The sequence below is a fragment of the Arachis ipaensis genome, chromosome B7 (assembly GCF_059453495.1).
Source record: "Arachis ipaensis isolate K30076 ecotype BB chromosome B7, ASM5945349v1, whole genome shotgun sequence".
Taxonomy (NCBI): domain Eukaryota; kingdom Viridiplantae; phylum Streptophyta; class Magnoliopsida; order Fabales; family Fabaceae; genus Arachis; species Arachis ipaensis.
This window is the reverse complement of record NC_142442.1, coordinates 14,571,495-14,595,236: the sequence shown is the minus strand read 5'-3', so window position 1 is coordinate 14,595,236 and position 23,742 is coordinate 14,571,495.

Sequence of the window (23,742 nt, the reverse complement as noted above, 5' to 3'; positions counted from 1 at the left end):
TATTCTTTAAAATAAAAATTTAAAATTTAAAAAATCTAAATTCATAATATGAGAACTGGTTATCATATAGCACACAAAAAAAAAGTAATGAGACAAATGATCGTCCAGCCACAAGCAATCACAAAAAATGAAGATATTTTTTTAAAAGGCATTACATGAAATTATTTCAGTTTTTGCGAATCTATATAAAAAGAGAATGACTAATTCAACCGTATATAAAAAAGAATGAATGAGTTTGGGGGGCGGATAGTATGTGTTACGGCCTGGCCCAAATTCACGCGGGTCAACCCGACCCGAGTTCCCTCCGGCCCGGCAATGCGTCCTCCACCCGACCCGGACACGCGTCCCGTACGGCCTACACACAGCCGTGGGACAGCGTCCTTGAGGGTATGGGCCTGTCCACTCGAGGGGCCCACTACTGACATGTATATAAGGGGGAGTCTGGCTCTCCCCCCGAGGTACGTCACATTCTTACACCACCCCCCCTCCGCCTGCACATATTCTGACAAGAGCGTCGGAGTGTCTTTCCATGTGACACCCCCCTCTCCGTACGAAGTGCTCGGGACCTCGCCCACCCTGGACCAGGAGACCACGACCAGACGACCCTCTCCACCACCCCAAACGTTGACCTCAGGGTCCTGACCTGAACCGTCCGGTAGCCGACCTACCGAACATTGGCGCCGTCTGTGGGGACAAACCGTCCATGGATTTCGTGCTGGTCCAAACTGGGACAGGCTCTGAGGTAGCGCCTCCCGTGCTCGGGGGAGGCGCCGTTGCGACGGAAACCCGGCAACAACAGAGGTCGCCCCCAAGGGATGCGACGCAAACTTACGAGAGGCGCCCCTTCGGGGGGACAGGTGACAACCACGCCAGGATAATGCAAGAACTACGCCACAGAATGCAGGACTTAGAGCGCAGGCTAGCAGAGAGAGAGCGCGACCAACGCTCCCCAGAGTGGAGCCCCACCCGTTCCCGTTCAAGGAGCCGCTCGAGGCGCACGCCCAGCCCCCAATACGAGTCGGAGAGCACTGGGGGGCGGGTACGCCCCAGAAGAAGAAGTCGGGACCCCATCATCTACGCCCGACACGAAAGACGGCGTGCGTCGAACAGGGGCGGCGAGGAGGCGCGCCGCGAGAACGACGAGTCGAGAAGAACCGCCCGAGGACCCGTCATAATAGGAGCGACTCCTTTCCACCGTTCCGTACTCGAAGTCCGACTACCGAAGCACTTCGACAAGCCGACAGACATGAAGTATGACGGAACGCAAGACCCCCTGGAACACTTGACGGCCTTTGAGGCCAGGATGAACCTAGAAGGAGTGGGAGACGAGGTCAGATGTCGCGCTTTCCCGGTCACCTTAGCGGGCCCGGCAATACGGTGGTTCAACAACCTCCCGCAAGGCTCGGTGACCCAATTCTCTGACATCAGCCACGCCTTCTTGGCTCAGTTCACGACTAGGATTGTCAAAGCCAAACACCCAATCAATTTGCTAGGGGTGACACAGAGACCCGGAGAGCCGACCAGGAAGTACCTGGACCGTTTTAATGACGAGTGCTTGGAAATTGACGGTCTGACGGACTCGGTGGCAAGTTTGTGCTTAACGAACGGGCTCTCGAATGAGGACTTCAGGAAACACCTCACCACAAAGCCCGTCTGGACAATGCAAGAGATCCAGTGTGTGGCCAAAGAATACATCAATGACGAGGAAGTCAGCCGGGTTGTGGCTGCCAATAAACGGCAGCCCGCCTACAACCAAGCCCGGCACTTTGAAGCCAGAGAAAGACCAAAGGAGCACGCCAGGGACGGCGGTCCGAGTAAACCACCCAAACCTTTCCCCCGAGTTGGGAAGTTCACCAACTACACCCCCCTCACGGCATCGATCACTGAAGTTTACCAACAGATAGCAGAAAAGGGGATACTGTCGAAGCCCCGACCACTGAAGGACAGGACGGGAGGAAACAAGAACCTCTACTGCGAGTATCACAAGGGTTACGGACACAAGACCCAAGACTGCTTTGACCTAAAGGACGCCCTCGAGCAAGCTATCAGGGACGGCAAACTCGCCGACTTCTCCCACCTTATAAGGGAACCAAAGAGACGCAACCGGGACCACGACAGCGAAGACAGATCTCGACCAACGAGGCGACGACAAGAACCAGAGGGTGACAACCACGGTCTCACGGTGGTAAACGTGGTGACGGCCAGGAATACCGCCTCGAGGTCGAAATCGGCGCAGAAGAAAGATGCCAAGGAACTAGCGGTCTCCACCTCACCCGTTAGAAGTCTTAAGGGTCTCCCACCTATCTCTTTCGGCCCGGAGGACCAATGGTTCGACGAGGTGCCGGAAAGTCCGCCCATGGTCATCACGGCTAGGGTCGGAACTGGCCTCGTCAAACGAATCCTGGTAGACACGGGGGCAGACTCAAATATCATGTTCCGAAACGTTTTCGATGCCCTGGGATTGAGAGATTGCGACCTGACGACCCACCAGCACGGTGTGGTAGGGTTAGGAGACCACTTCATCAAGCCGGACGGAATCATCACACTCCCGACCTCTGTGGGACAAGGGCAAAGACGGAGAACAGTCATGGCAGACTTTGTAATACTACGAGATTCGACGGCTTATAACATCATCCTGGGGAGAAAGACCATTAACGACCTGGGGGCAGCTATCAGTACGAAACTACTGGTGATGAAGTTCATCACCGATGACGGATCCGTGGGATCCCTCAGGGGCGACTTGGAAACGGCGGTCGCTTGCGACCACGCCAGCCTTTCTCTCAGGAAAAAATCCAAAGAAGCGTCAGGGGTCTTCCTGGCCGACCTGGATGCCAGGGTAGACGACAAACCCAGACCAGAGCCAGAAGGAGACTTGGAAAAGTTCAGAGTCGGCGAGGAGGACGATAAATTCACATTCATAAACAGAAACCTCCCCCACGAGATAAAGGAGCCTTTGATGGAAATGATCAGGGCCAATGCCGACCTCTTTGCCTGGACACCTGCTGACATGCCCGGGATAGATCCCCAGCTCATGTCGCATCACCTGGCCGTAAAGGCAGGAGCCAAACCAGTGGCCCAGAGGAGGAGAAAAATGTCACAGGAAAGGGCGGAAGAGGTGGCCAAGCAAACAGCCAGCCTCCTAGAAGCGGGATTCATCCTGGAACTGGCTACTCGACTTGGTTGTCGAATGTAGTTCTGGTTAAAAAACACAATGGGAGATGGAGAATGTGTGTGGACTACTCTGACCTCAACAAGGCCTGTCCCAAGGACTGCTACCCCCTGCCTAATATTGATGCACTCGTCGACGCAGCGGCAGGGTACAAGTATCTAAGCTTCATGGATGCCTACTCAGGATACAATCAGATACCGATGCACCGACCCGACGAGGAAAAAACGGCGTTCATAACGCCAGGGGGCATCTATTGTTACAAGGTAATGCCGTTTGGTCTAAAAAATGCTGGGGCCACATACCAAAGGTTGATGAATAAGATATTCAGCGAACTCATGGGCAAAACAGTAGAAGTCTATGTGGATGACATACTCGCAAAGACCGCACGACCCGACGATCTCCTGAGCGACCTTAACGGCGTTTTCTCGTCCCTCCGGCAACACGGCATGAGGCTTAATCCGCTCAAATGCGCGTTCGCCATGGAGGCCGGAAAGTTCCTGGGCTTCATGATCACTCAAAGAGGAGTGGAAGCCAATCCCGAAAAGTGCCAAGCGGTCCTTCAGATGAAGAGTCCGGGTTGCATCAAAGACGTCCAGAGACTTGCCAGAAGATTGACAGCTTTATCCCGTTTCCTCGGCGCATCGGCAGCAAGAGCTCTACCCTTCTTAAATTTAATAAGAAAGGGAATGACGTTCGAATGGACCCCAGCGTGCGAGGAGGCATTCAACCACTTCAAGGAAATCTTGGCGGCACCACCAGTTCTCGGGAAACCCAGAGCCGGAGAACCGCTCTACCTCTACCTGTCAGTAACTGAGGAAGCGCTTGCCGCGGTCCTCGTTACAGAAGAAGCAAAGACACAACAGCCCGTTTACTTCGTGAGCAGGGCGCTCCAGGGACCAGAGCTGAGGTACAGCAAACTGGAAAGACTGGCGCTGGCACTCCTAGTGTCCTCCCGAAGGTTAAGACAATACTTCCAGAGTCACCGTATAGTCGTGAGGACGGATCAGGCGATTCGACAAATACTGCAAAAACCTGACTTGGCTGGTAGGATGATGACCTGGGCCATCGAGCTCTCACAATACGACCTACAGTATGAGCCCCGACATGCAATCAAGGCCCAGGCAATGGCAGACTTTTTGGTAGAGGTAACAGGGGACCCTCCCGAAGAAACGGGCACACGGTGGAGGCTTCATGTAGACGGAGCCTCCAACCAAACGTCCGGAGGAGCAGGGGTCATCTTGGAAAGCCCAGCAGGGGTCATCTATGAGCAATCGACCAAGTTCGAGTTCCCAGTGTCGAACAACCAAGCAGAATATGAGGCTCTCCTGGGCGGACTAATGCTGGCTCGGGAAGTCGGGGCGACGAGGGTCGAAGTATGCAGCGACTCCCAAGTCGTCACCTCACAGGTAAACGGAAGCTACCAAGCCCGGGACCCCCTCCTCCAAAAATACTTGGAAAAGGTTAAGGAAATGACAAGCCAATTCCAGGAGGTCATCGTCCAGCACGTTCCAAGAGAAAGGAACACACGGGCAGACCTCCTGTCGAAGCTGGCGAGCACAAAGCCAGGATTGGGTAACCGGTCGCTCATCCAAGGCATGGTGAAGGAACCAACGGTCGCCCTACACTTGACGAAGTCGAGCCCCTCATGGCTGGACCCCATCACCAACTTCCTGGAACTCGGCAAGTTGCCCGAAGATGAGAAAGCAGCCAAAGCTTTAAGAAGGGAGGCGGCCAGATATGCAATCATACAGGGACAACTATTCAAAAAGGGACTCAGCCAGCCCCTATTGAAGTGTTTGCACCCCGACCAAACGGACTACGTGCTTAGAGAAGTCCATGAGGGGTGTTGCGGACACCACATCGGGGGCAAAGCCCTAGCAAGGAAGCTCATCCGAGCAGGATACTACTGGCCAACAATGATGAAGGACTCAAAGGAATTCGTCAGAAAATGCACAAAGTGTCAACAAAACGCCAACTTCCACAAGGCGCCAGCCTCCGAGCTAAGCTCGCGAACGACTACACGACCTTTTGCACAATGGGAATCGACCTCCTGGGACCTTTCCCGGTCGGCCCAGGACAAGTCAAATACCTCATTGTCGCCATTGACTACTATACCAAATGGGTGGAGGCTGAACCACTAGCCACGATATCGTCCTCCAACTGCCGGAAGTTCATGTGGAGGCAGGTGATAACCCGTTTCGGTATCCTGGAGGTCGTTATCTCAGACAACGGGACCCAGTTCACCGACAAGAAGTTCATGGAATTCCTCTCTGGCCTAGGGATAAAGCAAAAGTTCTCCTCAATAGAACATCCCCAAACAAACGGGCAGGTAGAGGCCGCAAACAAAGTCGTCCTTCTTGGTCTAAAGAAGTGCCTAGACAGTAAGAAAGGAAACTGGGCTGATGAACTCTCCTCCGTCTTATGGTCTTACCAGACAACCGAGCAAAGCGCTACGGGGGAAACTCCCTTTCGCCTAACATACGGGGTCGATGCGGTGATACCAGTCGAAATCGGCGAACCAAGCCCCCGACTACTACTCGCGGGCATGAGCGAAGCGGTCGAGAAAGACCTGATTGAAGAAACAAGGGAGATGACTCACCTAACAAAAACGGCGCTGAAACAAAGAATAGCTCTGCGTTACAACGCAAAAGTCCTCAAGCGAGACTTCGAGGAAAGGGACCTGGTCCTGCGACGCAACGACATCGGCGTCCCGACCCCAGGGAAAGGTAAGCTGGCGGTAAATTGGGAAGGTCCCTACAGGGTAAGGGAGGTACTCGGCAAAGGCGCTTACAAACTCGAAAGACTCGACGGCAAGGAAATACCCAGAACATGGAACGCAGGTAACCTAAAGAGGTTCTACTCTTGACCCACCGGCTCACCGACCAGGGAGCCTAGCCAGATAGTTGATATTTGCCCTATCCACATGTTAATTCATCTTGTTTACTTACTTTGTCAAATACTTGCCCAGCTGACGATTAATTTTCACTTGTTCAAATTTTTTACTTGTTAAAATTTTCTTACTTCACATCTGTTTCACACGACTAATACCTAAAACGGCACCCCGGGATTGATCACCCCGGGAGCCAGACGGGTCATAAGCCTTAACCAATTCGACGACGACGCGACCAAATCGGTCCGAACCGTTGCCAAACGTGAAAACGGCGAAACGGGCACAAGAAATAAGCCCGCCCAGAATAAACGGTAAGACGATAACGGCAACACGAAAAGACAACGAAACGAACGTAAATCACAAAGCAACCAAATGAGGATAACTTATAGTGTGTCAAAATATGGAACGGGTAAGCAAATTGTTCAAAACAAACAAAACGACAAATACACAAAGTTACAAGGGATCACTTCCTCGACATATCTACAACCTTGCCATCTTGAATCATTTTGAAGACCCCAATAGCAGAGGTGTCGAAGTCGGGAGCCACAATCTTCATTTGAGCCTTCAAGGCATCCTCAGTCATAGTAATTGCATTCTTCCCCTGATCCTTGGTCGCCTTCAGCTTCTTTTTGAGCCCCTCAACTTCCGACCTAGCGACCTCAGCCAACGAGACAGCTTCGTCACGCGCTTTCTCCAAGGTCGCCACACGGCCCTGGGCAGAGTTCAACTGGCCCTCCAAGGTCATCTCCCTCTCGATTAGGCGGGCCACCGACTCGTCCGAAACTTTCAACTTCTCGGCAGCGGACGCCGCCTTCTCCTCCGAAACCTTGAGCTTCTCCGTCATTTCGGACAACTGACCTTGGAGCTGCTCAACTTGGACTTGGAAATCATTATTGGCTTTAACGGAGGACTCGAGCTTCCTCCGGAGAGCTTGCATCCCCGACAACTCGAACTCAGCCTTTCGGGCTATTACGGCTCCCCGGAGCAAAGTCCGATACATCTATCTAGCCTGCCCAGCCAGTTCAGTGCCAAGGAAATGTTCCTCCGTCCCGGGGATCAATTGGGAATCTATAAACCTGGTTGCATCAAAATTCCTCTCCATGATACTAAGGGCCCCCTCCGGGCTGGCTGACGACCTCCGCCTCTTGGGGGTGTGAATAAGCTCCACGTCATCATCTTCTTGGTGAGAGGCGGTTGAGTGCCCGCCAGTTGCCTTCTCGGCAACAGGGGAACCCTGATCCACGATAGGCCTTTTCCCCGCCTTAACGGCCTCCCGAGAAGAAGCCTCGCCCTGACCTTCAACCCCCACGGCCGGACCCTCTGACTTCCCGATCTGATCCTCCCCCTCTCCAGCATTCTTCTCCGTTTTCTCGTCGTCACTTTCCTCAAAAAAGGTCTTCATCAAGTTTTCAAGTCCGACCACAGTGGCAGACATTTCCACTACAACAAACAACAAACGCGTTAGTTGTCAAAATGGATAAACGAAACAACAGTAAACGCAAAGACAAGCAAACAAGACAACTCACGGATATAGCTCCTGCCGGCCTCCCGTTCACCCATAAGAAGATGAGGGTTCACGGGGTTCTTTTCAAAAATAGCAAAAAGAACGTCAGCTATTTGTTTATCTACAGGCGACAACCTCTTGTACGTCACCTTGATGAAGGAGTTCGACCCCGCCCCGAAACTCCAGTACGTCGGGATAAGGCGCTCCCCCTCTAACGACAACCAAAAGGGGTGACGACCTTTGACGGGGCGAACTTTGAAATACTTGTCTTTGAAGCCGTGGTAGGAGTCCTCAAAGAGGCCAAATATCTTCCTACCCTGGGCAGAACGGAAAGAGAGAAACCCCTTCCTCGCCTTCCCCTGCTTGGAAGGGTTGGTAAGGGTAAAGAAAAAGAGAAAGACGTCTACTGATACCGGCAACTCCAGGTACTCGCAAACCATCTCGAAATAGCGGATCGAAGCCCAACTGTTCGGATGGAGCTGAGAAGGGGAAACGGATATCTGGTTGAGGAGCGCCATTTGGAAATCCGAGAACGGTATCCGTACGCCGACTTGTGTGAACATGGATTTGTAAAACCAAATCCAATCGGGGACCCGAGGAGAATGGAAGTTGAGCTCATAAATACGCTCGCGGGGGGCAGGAACGGAGACCTCATAGTTGGCTTCCTCGTCCGTCCCACCGCACAAGTGGCCGGCTTGCCGGAACTCGGTCAACTCTTCCAAACTCATTTGGTTGGGCGACTCCTTTATGTCGTCAGTCACCCAAGCATACGGGTCGTAAGCCGCACCAGATCCAGAGGACCGGGAGACAACGCGAGGCATACCTACAGCGGGGTACCACTCCGTTAGTCTATGAGGTCGGGAGCCCGAAAAAACTCAGAAACTACGCCTTTTCAACTCAATCGTGACCAAACACGGCTAAAAACTACGCCTACCACATAAACCACTCAAAAACCTATCCTAGAATGGTACCCCTCCCCTAACTCACCTACCCCAACATTGAAAAACCTTTCGGCAAAAATAAACTAGCCATGCAACAAACGCAAACAGCAATCGCACAGCAGCAGGGCATAGCACAGATACCAAAGGATAGAGACCAAAAAATTACCTGGAATGATGAAGGAAACTTGGACTGAAAGTTGAAGCAGGAGGGAGTTCACACTGGAAGCTTTGGATGTTAGGGAGAGAAGGAGTTGGAAATAGTAAGAGTGGGAGATGGATAGGGAAAAAACTGTTTAAAAACCACCACCAGAAGCGCGAAAGGAAGCAGGAGCAAGATAGTCTTTGCGCGCGGGTTTTTTCAAATCATTATGAGCATTAAATGCCCAGTGCGAAGAACGAAACGGCAAACGGATGCCACATCAAACCAAGAGACACGCGCGCAAGAGACGCGTCTCTCCCACGGTCAGCCGACCCGACGACAACGCATGAACGAAGACATCACGCGCCACCAATGGTCTTCGCGGCCATCGCTGATGCGTCGGGGGCATTGTTACGGCCTGGCCCAAATTCACGCGGGTCAACCCGACCCGAGTTCCCTCCGGCCCGGCAATGCGTCCTCCACCCGACCCGGACACGCGTCCCGTACGGCCTACACACAGTCGTGGGACAGCGTCCTTGAGGGTATGGGCCTGTCCACTCGAGGGGCCCACTACTGACATGTATATAAGGGGGAGTCTGGCTCTCCCCCCGAGGTACGTCACATTCTTACACCACCCCCCCTCCGCCTGCACATATTCTGACAAGAGCGTCGGAGTGTCTTTGCAGGTGACACCCCCCTCTCCATACGAAGTGCTCGGGACCTCGCCCACCCTGGACCAGGAGACCACGACCAGACGAGCCTCTCCACCACCCCAAACGTTGACCTCAGGGTCCTGACCTGAACCGTCCGGTAGCCGACCTACCGAACAGTATGGAAGTGGATTTTTTACCCGTGTTATATTTTTTTGGGACTAGTTTCTTAAATGGGTTTAGAGAAGAACTTATACTTCACATAATGTAGCCATAATAAAATAAATTCTAATTTAAAAAAAACAACAATAAAAAAAAAAAGAATAGACCCAACCCAGTTCCAATTTTAAAACCAACTCTTAAGTACTAGTAAAGAAAACCAACTCCAAAATACATCTAGTGTTTTTGTACATGACCCTAGTAAAGAAAACCAACTCTTTAATTGGCTAAGAGCATATTCTTAAATGATGTTTAAATTCGCAATGAATTAATTTTATTGTATTAAAAAATAATGTAAAAAAAACAACTCTTTAATTAAAATTTGATTAATCTTTGTGATTTTGTATTTAGTTTTAAGTATAAAACGAGATAAAATATTAAAAATAAAACATAAAAAACAAAAATATAAAAATTAATATATCTGTATTTTATTTAATAATAAATCAAATACAAAAAAATAAATTATAAAAGTCTAATTAATTTTTATTTTCTTTCAAAATATTATTCGTTATTGTACTATGTTTTTTCTATTTTTTTATATTATTTTTATTTATTTAAGTTTTATAATTTTTTATTATAAATTTTATTATTTTTATCTCATACAAATTAATTTATCATAACTTTTCATATGTTGAATTTTTTAATATTTAAATTATATTCCTTATGTGTTTAATTTAATTTCTAATTTGAGAGATTAAGTGATGAAATAACATCAACAGATATTGTTGTGTGTCTATTTCTTCACCTTTTTGACGTATCTCCTTTTTTATAGGGATCGTAAGTAATTATATATAATGATAATTATGCATAAAGAGTAGATATAATTTATATCCTACCTTCTCTTATTAAAATTTTTATTATCTATCTTGAAATAAAAAAAAATATATTATAAATTACTTTGAACTAATAAATATGTCATCGTTATGAATAATGGTAAAATTTAAAAAAGAATTATAATTATTCGATGGTTACTTCATTTAGTTTAATATATTAGTTCTTTTAGTTAAATATTACCTTGAATTTGTGTTGGACAAATTTATATGCTTATTACAATAGTTAACTCCTTAGATTAAGATAAAAAAAATAGATAGAAAATTAGGTAAAAAAATTAGTATTTTGAAAGAATTTGAAGAAGAATATTGGATAACTTTTTATTGTGTTTGTTTCTATTATTTTATATTTCACTTTTTTTTGTTTGAGATTTTTTAATATTGTTCCTTTAATTTATACCTTGGTATTTAAAAAAAAATTTGGTCTAATATATTTAATTTTTTAGTTCAATAATAATTTTATACAGAAAATAATACTAAATTAAATATAAATTAATCCCAAATTAAAAAGTTATGTTGATTAATATAAGTATTATTGTATTTGATTTAATTTAGTTGCACATTAATATAATTGATTGAAAATAAATGATAAATAAAAATTAAAAAATAATTAAAAAATATAATATTCATAATTATTTTAAAATAGATAATAAAGTAAGTTATAGAGTATTACTTTATTTGGATGGTTAATAATTATAAAAATAGAAGGTTAGTAATTATATTAAAATAGACACTGAAATAAATTTTATAGTACTAAATAATAATTTTGTATAAGGAGATTGTTAATAAAATTTTATAATTTCTATACTTATACCTATTTGCTTCGTGTATTTAATTTTATTCTACTTTGCATAAAAAATTGAGGTTTGCCTTTTGTAATTAATTATTTAAAAAAATAATAAAATGAATTATATGATATAATAAATTTTAAATAACCAACAGCGATAAAATATATCTTAACAATATCTTTAAAAAAATAACAATAACATAATAATAGAAATAAAATTATAAATTAATTAAAATAAATAAATAAATTTTATTTTAAATTTATAAAATATTTACTAAATAATATTAATAATATATAAATAATATAAATATATATAATAAATTAAACATATTACACATAAATTTTTAAATATAATAATAAAATAATAATATTATAGCACATTATTATAATAAATTGTGTGATGTGCCTCTATATTTTAGTGGGTTAATACTCAAATTCGTCCCTGAAAGATTACGCGATTTTCATCTTCGTTCCCGAATGATTTTTTTAATCAAATTAGTCCCTGAAAGATAAACTGTTAGTCAAATTAGTCCTTCCGTAAGTTGGATGATGACGTGTCACTTGACATGTAAAAAAGTTTTTTATTAGTCAAAATAGTTCTTGAAAGTCCAGACGTAAGCCATTTTCATTTCTCAAATTTTAAAAATTAGTCAAACTAGTCCTTATATTTTTTTTATACTACTAATTTTAATATTATTTTTTAAACCTTAATAAATAAAATTCTCTTTACATAAAATAATAAAAATTTTTATAAAGTTATTTTGTCATTTGTATTTTAAAATTTTATATTTTCAAATTGTAATTTTTTATGTGAATTTTTTTTTATCTAAATGAGTTAGTTTATCAAATTATTGTTGATTATATATTTAAAAATTTAATATTTTAAATTTTACTAAATAATATAGTAATTATTTTAAATTTTAAATCTTTTACATTTTTTAAAATTATAATTTTTATTATTATTTAATTTATATAGTAAAACTCAATAATTGAAAAACTGGTTTATCACTACCAGTTTATATAGGAATTGAAGCAAATTTTGTGAATCTTCTTAAATTTTGACTCTAAGTATTACTACTATTACATCCTATATGTAAGTAATACCGTAATGGAAAAAAAAAAGATGTAGTAGAAAAAAAGAATGGTATAACTTTGTTTAGGTTAACATACATAAATTTTGATTTTGAGCACATAACTTTGTTTAGGTTAATAAATACATACATTTCAATTTTGAGTATATATATATTCCAGCAAAATGATGTAAGAAAAAGATTTTAGAATAGAAAAGAATAAGAGATATTTTGAGAAGAATTAAAGGAGAGAGATAATTTTATTGAAAAAAATTTTAAGAAGAAAAGATACAATTACTAATGTTTTGTTTGTCAATTACATTTCTATTAAAATTAGTAGTATCAAAAAATATTTCAAATTTAATATTATGAAAAAAAAATAAAAAAAATTATATAAGGACTAGTTTGACTAATTTTTAAAATTTGAGGGATGAAAATGACTTACATCTGAACTTTTAAGGACTATTTTGACTAATAAAAACCTTTTTACATGTCAAGTGACACGTATCACTTGACCTGCCACGTGGCGTGTCACGTCATCATGCCACGTGGTACTTAACGTGACACGTCATCATCCAACTAACGGAAGGACTAATTTGACTAATAGTTTATCTTTCAGGGACTAATTTAATTAAAAAAAATCATTCGGGAATGAAAATGAAAATCACGTGATCTTTCAGAAACGAATTTGAGCATTAACCCATATTTTAGTATAGGTGAGTTTTACATTGTTATAAGATTTTTTACTTTTAAAAAAACACAAAACGTCATCTATGTTTTGTGTGTAAAAAATATTTTTTAATTATTTAAATACAAAATAGTGCCAACGTTTTGATTAAAAAATATTAATTTTTTTTTTCACAAAACGATAGTGCCGTTTTCATTGTAATTTTTTTAAATTCTTAAAATAAAAAACGTCAATGACGTTTTGGTTGTTTTTTATTTTTTTAATTAAAAAAATAAAAAATGATGGGAAAGAAATAAATCATCAAACGCTATCTAAATGAACTAATAACACTGTATTCTTTTTAAATAAAATTTATTATGATCCTTATTAATAATTTTAGCATATTTTGTCTTTTTTAGAGATTTTAATTATTTTTTTTAATTCTCCCATAAATAAACAGTTAAAATAATTATGAATAAAAATAATTCAATCAATTCTTTTATTTTTATCATTTATAATTTTATTTTAAATCAAATTAGAAACATATAGATCTAAAAGATTTTTACAAATATTTAACTCTATCATTTGATGATTCCTTCTTCATTATTTTCAATTTTCTTAATAAAACGTCATTGATGTTTTCTATTTTCGGATTTTAAAAGAAAATTATAGAATGAAAACGGCATTGCCATTTTGTGGATGAAATTTTTTTTAGTATTTTTTTAATCAAAACGTTTGTGCCGTTTTATATTTAAATAATTTAAAAAATATTTTTTATACACAAAATGTAAATGATGCTTTGTGTTTTTCAAAAAGTAAAATGTCTCAAAATACTGAAAATAGTGTAAAATTCACCTACACTAAAATATAGAAGCACATCACATAATTTATTTGATTTTTCAATTTATATAATTTATTAAAAGTAAAATTTAATTAAATTTAAATTAATACAATTTTAATTAATTTTAAATTTAAATTAGATTGGATGAGAGTTTAACTTAAATCGATTTAAATTTACTTCGACTGCTTAGAACCTTAGATTGATTAAGAATTTATCAAAATTTATTGGACCCAAATAGAGTATGCCTCTTTTCTCCTTAGCAAAATTCTATCATCCCTCTTTTCCTTTGACGGTTTTAATTTGACCCCTATTCTCCAGACCAACCAAACCCCATCTTTTCCCTTCATTTAATAGTTATATAATTAACCCCTCCCTCTTAAATTTTATGAATTATCATATAAAAATATTTTATACAAATATTTAATTTTGTATTATAATTGACTTAATAATTCATTTTTTCTTTTCTTCTCTTACAGTGTTACCTCTTCTTCTCTCATAGTTTCCAGACATACTTTTTAAAATTGTACCTTTCAAATCATCTATAAATAGTGTTTATAAAATGTACTTCAACAAAAATTAAATGAATCACAATGAAATAAATTGTGCATTACTTTTACTATTAAATTGCATTAGAGTGCAAGATATAATATGCATTACAAGAGTTAAATATTTTTTAAGCAGTAAATTTAAAAGTTAATTTTTTTATTATTAATATAACAATGAGTCTCACATAAAAAGTATAATAATAATAATAATCTAATTCATTATTTTTTTTTTACTAGCTTCCCAAACACCGAAGTGAGCAAGGTTCCAAGCAACAAGACCCGAGAAGACCCAACCCAGAAAGGTGAAGATGGCACAGACGTGGAATTTGGAAATATAAAACAAGGGTGAGAATGTCAACAACACAAGAAGACCCGCAGCATAATACCACATGAAAACGTCTTTTACTTATGCAGTATAAGGACGACAACTTCAAAACCGAAGAGAAAGCATCAGAAGCTAAAAGATGATCACCATCAAAACAACAAGACCAACTCGGTAGCACTGTAAACATCAATAGCAAACAGGGTTAAAAAATAAAATAAAAGAAAAATGCTAAGTCTTGTAAACTTTAAGTTCTTGGTCTTTGTTATGTAATTTGGTTTTTCTGTTAATTGTTGTTTGAATTTAATATAATCCCCCACCTAAGTAAATTTGCAATCATTTTTATTTTCTTATAGGTTCTAATAATATATTAATGATTTTATTATTAATTTTTATTTTATATTTTTATGAATAAGTGAATAAGTGTTTACTATTTGGCAGTACTTGATACCTTGTACAAGATGCATTCTTGCAATGACGAGTATGTTCGTCCTCGAAATACATTTGGTGGTTCTTCTCACCATTTGGACTTGTCTTCATTTGTTCCATCAATTCTATGACTGTTTGAATATAATATCAAAAGCTTTCACACACTATTAGTTTCTTCGTAAAAGTTTAACTCTAGGGCGTGGATATTATTTCTTGATAGGGACAAACTGGCCTTCAAACAGAATGATGGTGCCATTTCCTTGTTTTTTCTGTTTATACCGTACTATTGCATTCTCTTGTGTGTCGATGTTCAACTTTCTAAATTGCTTTGTTGTAGAATCTACATCAGAGATATCTGCAATGCGAAAATTTCTTGGTGAGAATATACCTAATGATTTCTCCAATGGCAATTGGTAATTTTCAAGGGCACAACTATGGTGTTGTATAACACTTCTCACTTTTGAGATGAACTCGTCAGAGCTCTTAGAACTGGATGCATAAGGAAGTCTTTCTACTTCATTTAGATTAGTTGTAGCACAACAACTTCTTAACTTTGAGATAAACTTGTCATATTCAAAGTCATGTTCAGAACTGTTAGAACTGGATGCATAAGAAAGCCTTTCTACTTCATTTAGACTAGTTGTGACAGAACAACTTCTCACCTTTGAGATGAACTCGTCATATTCAAGGTTGTTAGAACTGGGTGGATAAAGAAATCTTTCTACTTCATTTAGATTAGTTGTGGCATAAGAACTCTCGGTTTCACTTTTCATTTTGTAAGACAAATAATTATAATGTACTCCAATCTTATTCATGCCACTAGTATTTGGATGTTTAGAGGTAGAATATTTTCTTTCCTCATCCCCAGTGGTTGTTTGACCATCTTTTTGTTTTGTCATCTTCAAAGCCGCAATTAGCAATGGACTTATCTCATGAGAAGTGCTTTTTGGAGAAAATATACTCGACGCTTTGGTATCTTCATTTGATAGCTCATGATTGTATGATACCTGATTAATGAAACTATATGAATCATAATAAAATGCATTAATGTTAGAATTTTGATTATAAAGTGATCCAAGAACACTAATCTTATTTGTTGCAATCCTTTTGCTATATCTCCTCCTCTTAGCCTGTTTTTCCTTTTTTTATCTCAATGAAATTGTCTTTTGACCATGTGTTCTGAACTTGTTCGTCTTTTCTGTTCGTCTTTTTTATTGGTTGCGCTTCAGGAGGATTGCTTTGTGATTGCGCTTTTTTCGGCAACATCATATTATTATATGATGCATTTTTATCTCCTTTGTTACAACTTGTTGTCACTTCTGCTGTTGGAGTACATACTTTGTGTGTTAATGTATTTTTCCTTATATACTTCCTCTTGACAAGTTGACCTTCTTCTGATTTTTTCCTTTTCTCTTGATGACTTTAATGCCTCTTTCAAGGAAGTAACTATACCGTAAAGAAGACTCATATTTATGTTGTCTCCAATTTCACTGTCTTTATCTAGTTGTGTGATTACATTTTCTGTGCCAGCAAATCTGTCAAATAAAGTCCTTTTACAAGACTCTTTTTTAGATTCTAGCATTAAGTCTTTAATTAGACCAGTTGAGTTTTCTTTGAGCTGAACATTCTCCTCTGTTTTGGTTGTGGAGTTAGCTCATGGTCATGGTTATTTTTTTAGATGCCATCTATTTTTATTGGTGTATAAACAGTATCAAATTTTACGACAAAATTATTTTTTTCCATATCATTGAGAATGATAAAATTTTTGAACAACCAACGAAAGATGTACCTGTGGGTGGCAAAAGATGATAAAGAAACATGTATAAAGTATCTAGTAATGCAAATGAAGTATTCACCATTGAATCTAATAGAATAAACACTAATAAACTACTAAATAATCTATCTAGTTGGATCATATCATTGTTAGTTTTCATTGTGTGATAATGCAACTTGTGTCTTTGGCAAACACGTTAAAAGAGAAGAAGCACATTTAAATTTTTTGAAAGCGTCAATTTTTGGTTTGACAAATTTTTTATTCATGAACACAGAAGTGATTTTGTATTCAAAATGACAGTTTACAAGAAGCCACAATTTTGAGCTTCTACGTTGTTTTTAGTCGATCTTTATTTATTTTTTATTTATGAAATTTTTATTATTTATATTTATATGAACTCTCTTTTTCTATTATTTATCATTTTTATTTTTTTGTTAATTATTTGTTTGATATTATATATTTAATTGTGATTTTTTGTATTATTTTTTTATTATCTTTTTATAATATAATTTATTAATCCTATTAGATAAAGTAAATTAAACAAAAAATTAATCGTAAATAATAATAATAGTAAAAAATTATAGCATACTAAATTAGAGTACTAAGAATATTACAAATATACTATATAAAAAATATCATCAAAAATTTTTTGATTTATTTCAATCACTACTAAGATAAATATTTAATTTTTTTTATTATTCTCAATACTTTCTAAAATTTATATTTTGTTAGTTTTAATTAAAAATATATTTTACTAATTTTTATATGTTATTTTTATTTTAGTATATAAATATTAATTTTATTATAAAATTAATTAATAAAATCTATTCAGATATCTAAATAAAAATGATAAGATAATATACAAAAATTATTTAAGTTGATATCTATTTTGGTAATTTTGTATTAAAAGTTATTTTTAGTATAATCAAAACAATATTTATTTTACTATAATCCATTTTAATATAAAGATTGTCAAACATAAATCGCTTTAACACGATCAATTTTATGTAATCTCCCATTTGTAAACTGTAATTCAAACACACACTAAATTTAATAGGACCAATTGATATGTAAATCAACTAAAAAAAAAAAGGATTCATTAATCCATTGCCTCATTGGTTGCATTCAAATGAGCTGATGCTACATTTTCTTTACACAAACTTTACTGTTTTCAGCAACAATATTTCTTATTCTACCTTCAGTCACCGACCCATTGCAGACATTTTGTTTTGTTTTTTTTTTTTTTTTTTTCATAAAATCTGTGAATTTAAAACATGCAACTACTCCATCACCATGGCTGGATATTTGGGATTGATCTTTCTGTTCTTGTGTGTAGATTGATCTTTCTTATTTTTCATTTCTCCAATATCCATTCTTAATTCCTCAATTTGATTCAAAATCACCAACAAAACAAGGAAGAAAAAAATTGACTATCCTAAACAAAGCTCAATCCTCTTGTTACTTCTTTTTTCTAAATGAACAAACATAAAAATTAAACTAAATAAAAACAAATGATTCAATGAAAGAATAATCTAGTTCATATAAAAAAAACACATACTCAACCTTGAGAGAAAAAAAGTGTATTCATGGGTGAAAATGAAAAAAAAAATGACTGATTATTGTTTCCCTTGGAACTTCTGTTTCATCGTCTGCTTCTTCTATTTTACCAACCAGTTAACCAAAAGCTAATTAGAAAAAGGAGGAGAGATTCATGCTAAGGGTATAAAAATCCCAACAAATTGAATTTACCTCGTGATAAAAAAAGAAGTGATGGAAGTCTATTGACCTCTTCCGTGCAAGTTGTTTGTTTGTAGTTTGTGACACTTTGCAAATTTGAGGATTGAATTTAAAGAGTTGGGTGAGAATCAATCAGTTAGGGTTTGTTTGGTTTTGCGAAAAATAAAAAGAAAAAACGAAATGAAATGAAAAGAAATTAAGAGAAAAATGATCATTTTTTATTTTTCAGTTGAAATAAAAGTAAAAAAGAAAAGTGAAAAAAAAGTATATGGAATCCATTAAATTTTTTTACCTCCAATTTTGGATAAAAAAAATACTAATTTATCCTATTTTAATATTATTTTTAATATGTTTTAAAATATATAAGAATAAAATTATCATTTTATAATATTATATATTATTATTTTATTTTTCTTTTATCTAAATATATCTAAAAAAATTCACTTAACTTCTTTTCTTCTTCCTCTTCTTTCCTCTATTTTCTTTTTCCATATTTCTTTCTTTTTACCCAAATTAAAAAAAGGTCAAGAAAATTTCACGTAGCTTTCAACGAGATTTTGGAAGTGTACTAATTCAATCGTAGAACGTATTTGCTGTGAATATCAAGTCTTCCTCCATTTTTAATAGTGCCACTCACATTTCTGTTTAATATTATATCATATTTTTTTTTTTGCAATCCACTAGCTAATTCAATCCTACAATGTAATTGCTGTTATACGTTAATGCCAAGTTTCTCTAAAATTTGCTAGAATTGGCAACTCAAATTGCAGGTTCAAAAAAAATTAGTGAGAATTATTGAGTTAAATATTTTATTTATTTATTTAAATAAAATTAAGGTGCAATTTATCTCCACTTTTACAACCAATCAAAGATACCTGTACCTAATAGTATAGGCACAACTTATAAATTTACATAATAGAGTCAATTTTTTTTCGTGAAATCTTAGTCTCCGATAAAAAATAATAATTTCATTTTTTGGGAAAAATACACAAAAGAATAACATCTGCCTAGTTTGATAAGGTGCTAATTTGAATATAAAACAATTTGTCTTTAACTCCAAGTGTGGTCCGACAAAAGAACAATTTCCACCACCTCTTCTTTATTCTAAATTCTTTTTTTTTTAGAATAATACCTAAAGAATAAAAATAATATTTTACATTTTTAAATTTTAATACATCATCAAATCATTTTAATGCTAACAAATTCTATGAAAGATAAAGAGACATGTGTTTAGGTAACTATATTTTGGCTAATAAAATTATGAGATACAAAATATTTTTGTACGTCAGAACACGAGATAATGTAATAATAATATTTATGTTTTGTTTAAATAATTATGTTATGTGTGGTAGTAAATTTTGTGTATAATCATATGCATGGAATTAGTGAATATTCATTTGTATATATATTTATTTAATTTCACTATTTGAATAAGCACTCATGAAAAATCACTAGTTAGTTGATCAACATAGAAATATCACTACTTAGTACTTACCAGTTACCAGTAGTGCACCCCAACCCTGAAAGCATTATATTGACTATTGAGGCATAGTGAAGCCAGTTGTTTTCACCATCAATCCAATTGCATTGATGGTTTCTTGAAGAATACTTTGCTTAATTTTTATTAAAAAAAAGACTTGATCCCTGAATTTTTTATCTGCGAATATTTAAATTTTTGAAGATTTTAAAATATATTTAAATTTATGACTTCTTTAAAATATGGACAAATTGATCCCTACATTTGATTTGTTTCATTTTAAAAATTATCTCACGCGTGCATCTATATCAACTAGATCAATAGAATAGGTGTCACCTTTGATTATGTTATTGAGTCTGACAAATTCCAAATGAGCATGAGAGAAGTCCAAATTTTAAAAAAATAAAAAATTTAAATATATTTTTAAATTATTAAATAGTTAAATGTCTACAAATAAAAAAATCAAAAATCTATTTATCTTTTTCTCTCCTTTATTTATTTCTTTCTGAAATCACTAGGATGTAATACTACTAGTCCAATAGCATATGGAATAGAATAGGTCTTCTTAAAGGAAAATGCAATGAACGACAAATTTGCAAGTTTGTGTAAATGGTGATTGTGAAATGCCTGTTTCTACTTGCAAAGATGGGAAACCCTTTATAATTAGGGGGATTCGGTGCTATATGTGTGTATTATGGCTCAGCAGTCACTACTATTTCTACCACTATTAGCAATTCTCACCAATAAGCCAGCAGTCCAGCACGCACTATTATAATTCTCATCAAATTATATAACTCACTATAGCAATCTTCTATTAACACGCAATACATACAAGCCAAAAGCCCAAAACTAAAAAGCAATTTTTTTTTATTAGGTCTGAGGTCTCAAAAGTAATGTTAATTTGAGGGTAATTCATATGAATAAATAGTTTAACGTTGAAAATAACAAATGTCCTAAATATAAATAAGTTATACGCTTTATCTTAAATTTTTATATGAATTAATTAACTTGTTTTGATTTGAATTATTTACATATAAATTCAATTAACTAGAGTCGAATTAGCATGCAATACAGTAAATTGATTAGATTTACTAGTATACAACACTATCTGATTATAGATATTATTAATTAATTATTTATTTATTCTTTATTAATTATAAAATATGAGTGTCAATAAAAAAAATTTTTAATTGAATTCAAATAAAATTTAAAAAAATCAAAACGAATAATAATAGAAATTTAAATTTTGTATTTTAGTTTAAATTCTAGAAATTTTATATTTTTACAAACTGATGAATTTAAATCAAAATAATAAACGATTTCTAAAAATTTATTAAAAATTATTTTTTAACTCATTAGAATCTAAAAAATTATTATTGGAATTTTTATATTAAAAAAATTATTATAAAATATAATCTTCTAAAGTGTTATAGGAATTAAAATTTGAATTTTTTAAAATTAAAAATAATTATAAGAGAGAGAGAGAGTAGTGGTTGATATGAAATGTATAAATAGAAAATGGTTTCATATGAGTCTAAATAAGACATTCAACTTCTGCCCTTGTTCTGTCTCCTGCACAACCTTGTACACACAACACAGAAAACCAATATGATAATATCTCTATGTAATTTTTACATACCATAAATAAAATGAGTGGATGTAAATATGCATTGAGCACACATTAATATGTAAATATTTCTCAAAGAAGTGATGTTTTTAAAACTGAATATTTTCACCTCATTACTTGTCCTTCCTTCTAGTTGGATGTTTTTTTTTGCTTTGTTTGTAATCACTCCATTAACTTCAGTAAATGATATCGTTTTGTCCAATTTTCCTCTTCCACTGTTATTCTTATAAAAAAGAATGAGCATAAATTGTTACAGCTAAAGCTAAATTGTTCTTTTTCATTTCTTTATCTTTTAAAAAAAAATGTAATACTAAAAAAGAAGTAAAAAAATATTTTCAAGAGTATAGGAACATTAAACTGTGTTTCAATTTGATTCTTTTAATCAATGATAATATATATATATATATATATATATATATATATATATATATATATATATATATATATATATATCCTGAATTAATTTGAAATTTTTAATAAAATTATATACCTAAAATTATTTTTTCATTAAAAAAACAATTTAAACATAGAATGGCTCAATAGAAAGTTGTCTACCAAAAATTGAATAGAGACCTCCTAAAAGAAAGTTAAGAAAATTTCAACGAAATAAAAAATAAAATAATAATAAAAAATTTAAGTTCATATTTTTAATAAAAAGATTGACTCTTATTTATCTTTTTGATATTAAATAATACTAATATTAATATAATATTGTCTTTAAGTACAAAGAATTTTAAAATATGTGAATTCTTCTAATGCAGAAATTAATATTCGTATTTAACTTAACTTTAGAAATATCATATTTTTACTGAAAAATTATTAAAAAAATGTGAATTTAAATAAAAAGAATTCTAGAAGGTCATCAGAATTTATTATTTTTTATTATTAGTTAGTTATTAATATTTAAAATTATGGAAAAAATATGTTATTAGATTATTAAATTAAAGAATCTAAACTAAAGAAATTAAATTGATATTTAAGTGATGACCAAAATTAATAAATTCTGATGATTCTTAGTATTTCTATTTAAATGATTATTTTATATTATTTTATTTTAAATATTTAAATAAATTTTAATATTTTCTTTTCTAATACTCTTGGTATTCTTTAATACTCTTTTAGTTATAATTTTTTACTACTTATAATTCTAATATTATTTTTAGGTTAGTTTTTTAATTTTCTCGTTTTAATGAGATTAATAAAATTACAATACAAAATAATAAATAAATAAATAAAACTTCATAAAAAAAGAAATAATAAGAGCGGTAAAAGAAATTCGTGAATAAGAAATATAAAAACTCCATAATAAACAATAACATGCATACTAGAATATTGAAAAAAAATTATAAAAAGAAAAAAAGTAATAAAATTTATCATAGAAACAATGAAGGATAGGAATAGTGAAAAATAAAATTTATCAATTAATGGTTTAACAAAAGAAGTAAACATAGAAATTAAAATTTTTAGTTTTATGTAAATTTGGGTTAGATCAAAACCATATTTAAGTTTGAAAAGAAAAAAATAGCCAAACAAAAAAAAAGTTGAAAAATTAAACGTATGTTTGATTCTTCAAAATCTCAAACGCACACAGAGTGATTTTGGAAAGAGAGATATAGTAGCCAAATCTTAAAATGGTCTCTGAAATTGGCGTCATGCACTAAAATCGTCATTGAAATTTCAATTGCATTAATTACGCCTTTAAAATTGACAAAAACGTATCATGTTGGTCCTTGACCAATTTTTCATTAACGACGTGAAGACATGGCTTGATGGCGTGGGTTGTTAATGACACGTGTCACTCTGTGGTTTGACCACGTATAATGATATGATTATATGGTGACTAGTGACACGTGGCATGTTGATGTAGATGATTGTATCATGTGTCACAATGCTATTTGACCACGTGTCCATTTGTGTCACGTGTCGCAACAGTATTCATCCACGTGTCGTCCATTATGTCATCATTGTAGATGCACCAAATTAGTCTTTCACTTTGCATTAAATGATTTATTTTAGTCACTGAAATTAAATGTCGTACACCAAACTAGTCCGTTCACTATTTTTTCTTATTTTTTTAAATTTAAATTTTTTAATATCTTAAATGCACTAATTTCAATTCTATTT